The sequence below is a fragment of the Euprymna scolopes genome, chromosome 27 (genome assembly GCF_053919585.1).
Source record: "Euprymna scolopes isolate OS-2025 chromosome 27, ASM5391958v1, whole genome shotgun sequence".
Lineage (NCBI taxonomy): Eukaryota > Metazoa > Mollusca > Cephalopoda > Sepiida > Sepiolidae > Euprymna > Euprymna scolopes.
In genome coordinates, this window is record NC_136508.1 from 60806959 (window position 1) to 60811633 (window position 4675).

Consider the following 4675-nt stretch of genomic DNA (forward strand, 5'->3'; position numbering starts at 1 on the left):
AGACAATTACTATTGAAGTTAATTAGACCTTGGTCATCGTGGGGGAGACCCTTCATACCGAGACAATTAATACTTTTTTTTTTAAGACTGCAAGAGTACCCTCTCTTTAGGGGAGCTGGTTTTCCCCTACATTAAAAAACGACCTTGTGTCTAATTTTCTTTCGTGGGAAGCAAATAAATACCATCTGTTCTGATAATACACTTCAGTTTTTTGTTCTCAGTTAGTGAAGGAGAAATCCTTCATGACTGAGACATTTTTTATTTTTACTCCTTTCCCTTGGTGTCTAACTCTGCCATCATAGAGGAGGCAAGTAAATAGGAACTCGGTATATTTTGTTTGTCTGTCTGTAAGACTGTTAATGCCTTGAGTATACGGCATGATCATGTTGACACACCGGTTCCCATAAGATCACCGAAGTTAAGCAACATTGATCCTGGTCATTACTAAAATGGGTGACCAATTTGGGAAGTCCAGGTGCTGTATGAAGGAGGACGTCGACACCTCCCTGCAAAAAAAGTTGCAAAAACCTAACGTCATCATCTCCCCTAACAGATGTATACATGCAACTGGGGACCGCTTGTGAATTTCATACTCCCATGAAACTTCCTCCTTCAGAGGAAGCCGGTTAAACCCTGAATAAGGTTGATGCTGACTGCACGCACAATGGCTTGAGTAGCAATGAGTCAAAGTTATAAGGTGCCTTCTATAAGTTTCCAGATTTTTTTATATGGGCAATTTTATAGTACACACATGAAACTCTAGTCCCCTTCAAAGTATTCTTCTCTGGCAACAATGCACTTGTTGAACCGTTCTGGAAAATCTCATGGACGTCCTCTTGTCGCAACCTCTTTCATCTCCTCAATTGTCTCATAACGACAGTCTCTAAGGCTTTCTTTGAGCTTAGTGAATAACCACAAGCCACAGGGAGCAAGATCTGGACTATAGGGAGGATGAGAAACTGTCTTTATTCCCATCTTGGTCAAATAGTCTGTGATCTTAACTGAGCACACTTGCATCAAACTTTGCACATATCTTCGGCTTCTTCATATCTTCGGCATCTTCATATCTTCGACAGCTTCAGTTCTTTGCAAATAATTGTGAGTACACTGGCATGAAACTGTGCAATTATTGTTTCTACAGGGTGACCTCAAAAAATAGAGCACATTTAATTGATTTTCTGAGCATTTTACAGTCAACGGAGAAAAAAAGGCCAAAGACCCTAGTGTTTTGATGTGATGTTTTGAATATAATAAACTAGTTATGACCAAAGTTTGATTTCATTCGGACAAAACACTAAGAAACGGGCCTAATTAGTGTTGGGGCCGGTTTTTGGGGGGGTCACTCTGTATAAACACACGACGGTCTTTATCAATGAAATTCTTTATTTGGCCAATCAACTCTGGTGTTCTGACTGTTTCATACTCCTCCCACACCTCTCATCATCTCTCACAGACTCTCTGCCTTCCTTGAATCTCTTATACCACTCAAAAACTGATGCTTGATTTATGCATGATGCTCCAAAAGCAGTTTAAAGCATTCCATACGTTTTTGTGGCATTTTTTTTCCAAGTTTAAAACAGAATTTTATTGCATATCGTTCTTCTTAATTGTCCTCACGTCCAGATTGCATTTTTGAAATTCACCAGCTGTGACAATCAGGCTTTGGTAGGGTGTACTCCAATTCATGCTCTAGCTGTTCAGTTGAATCTGAAATCATAAAAATTGGCCAGTCACCTCATAAGACATGTAGCAATACCATACTGAATTTTCAAGAGTCTACGACACGTTTAAATGCCCGCACAAAAAAGTCTGGAAACTTGTATATACAGCATAATCACGTTGACGCACCTGTTTTTGTTAGATCTTCAAAGTTAAGCAACATTGAGACTGATCAGTATGAGATGGCTGACCATTTGGGAATACCAAGCGCTGTATGTAGGAGGATAGTGAACCCTTCCTGCAAGAACTGTGAAAACCCAATGTTGTCATTTCCCTTAGATTGAGACACATGTGCAACTGGAGACTGCTTGTGAATTTGATATTCCCTAGAAACTTCTCCCCTCAGAGGAAGACTGTTCAACCAGCTTAGAGTGAATGCCACTCGTGCATATTCTGTAGCACGTTCATCCCTAATATTTCGAGATTCGAAATTTGAGGCCATGTGAAATCATATTTAAATCTTTCTTCTTTTAAAACTAAAATAACTGGAAATCTTTATAACAAAGTATATCTTGTTTTTTAATGTGAAATCGGACACGTGACTATGGTACACGTATATTTAAGGAGAATGAAACAAGTTGGAGTCGGTTGGAACTTCGAATGTAAATGCAAACACTTTTTAATTGCCGAGTCACTTACCTGTTGGTGCTACTCGACACGGACTTCTATTATTGTACCTAACGGAATAGGTCTATTCTATTGATGGGTTCCGTTCGAAATTCAGTGCAGATTCTTAAAGTTCGACAGACAGATTACCAAGTTCAACAAGATACACCTAAGGAAAATCAGATGTTAAATCGACTGAAACATCTTAAAATAACACTCGAGATGAGAACATTATTCCAAATAACTCAAATAATACAAATCTATTCTGTATTTTATATATATATGTATTGTTTTCCACTTGGTGACCCAACATTTGTCTGTCTGTTTGCTAGACTATGTTAATAGCCTAAGTACCGAAGAATATAAGGAAGAGAGGAAAAGGGTTATATACTACAGAACTTTTACCGCTGATTATTTTGAAATTAAAGTGACTTCAGGAAGGCATAATGATCTGGTGACTGTTGATTGTGATCCAGTGCTTGTTCTGCACAGTTTTAGAACGTCCATCCTCCCAGGTTTTGTCTTCTTTCTTTGAGAAGGAGTTAGTATAATGCTAATTGCCTGAGGTGGCTTTTACTGGAGAATGTAAACGAGGCTGGTCAGACATATTTTGCAGGTCAGTGCCCCTCCTTGAGGTGCTGACTTTTCAATCCCACTTTCCGACCCTGGTGTCTAAGTTCTTGCAGTGGTAGAAAATTAAATACTCCCCCCTACTTATGGACATATTTGTTAAGATTACTATTCAACTAAAATAGCTGAAAAGCTATACAACGGGGAATATTCTTGCTTGTTTGTCTCCTTTTGAATTCAGATTTTTAAAAAAAAGTTCTGTTCTTTGTGTTAAGTCCTTAGAGTGATCTCCCTTGCTTGTTGTTGTAGATTATTGACTGGGAAAGCAAAGATGGAGTTTTTGATAAATGGCTGTATATCTATGATTGGAGTTATATGAAGAGTAAGCTAACATGCCTACCTGTCTGATGACTATTTATAGGTGCGTTTGTGGTTTCTTGATTTAATGTGTCGAATAAATTATAGCTTTTTTGCAGAAATTTGATTTTTTTCTTTTAAATCTGTATTTAATTATGAATCAATTTTTCTTCTTACAATAATTCATTTCAGTGTTGATTTCTGTGCTTTGATGTCAAATTCACAACTTTAGGCAAGAAAGTATTTCTTTCGGCTTTTTTTTTTAAATTTTCCGAAAGACTAATTAATTTCGATTGAAATTCTAATAAATACGTACAGTCGAAAAAAAAGTAACAACGTTAACTGATATAATTAGAAATCATGGATATAATAGCATTTATAAATGGAAAGTGAATCACGCACACACATATATATATATGCGTAAATAAACACATATCAGTGTGTGTGATTTTATACACTTACAAAAACACCCATAAACACACATACATACAAAGATAAAAGCATATACAAACACATAAAACATACACATAAACACGCACAAGCACAAACACACAAACACCAACACACACACAAACATATACTCAGAAACACATACACGCACGCACACACACACACACACACACACACACATATATATATATATATATATATATATATATATATATATATATATATATATATATACTAGCAAAAGTACCCGTCATTGACTGGGTTCAAAAACAGCCTACAGAAAATGGACTCTGATTTATGAAAGTATAATAGGTTATGAAAAGGAAGGGTTGTAAAGAGATAGCTTCGAATTTGGGGGTATCAAAACCAAAGCAAAATATGATGAAAATAACAATAAAATAGATAAACCCTATAGTTTATTATACCATACCTGTTCATACTGAAACACTTATCACAATATTCTGTGAATCTATATTAAAAAACCTTGTTAAACTTTGTGACATATTTCCATTCTATGGAGGTCAGGCGCGAACGAACACCCCATAATTTTATTATACCATATTTCTTCAAACTGAAACATAATTATCAAAGTATACTTACGCAGATAGATATTGAAAAGTCTTTATAAAAGTGTGTGCCAATTTCCATTCTATGGAGGTCAGGCGCGAACGCAGACCCCACAATTTTATTATACCATCCCTATTTAAGTTAAAACATACATATCAAAGTATTATTATGTACATCTATATAAAAAACACTTGTAAACGTTTTTTTTTAATATTAAATTTTTTTATTTCAATACTTTGTGAATCATGTGCATACACAGACCCCACAATTTTAATGAATCATCATAATGCCAGATCCAACATACTCATTCCTATGTCTCGATACATCTTCTATCGTTATATGTAATCAGTTTTCTATAATAGTCAACCATATAGGAGCCTATTCGTGACCAGACACACACACAGAC

The 4675-nt window shown here is 35.9% G+C and overlaps 1 pseudogene; it reads left to right on the forward strand.

Moving 5' to 3' along the window:
* The first annotated feature begins 368 nt into the window (after positions 1–368).
* LOC145249285 (5S ribosomal RNA) lies at positions 369–487 on the forward strand (annotated as a pseudogene).
* The last annotated feature ends 4188 nt before the right edge of the window (positions 488–4675 follow it).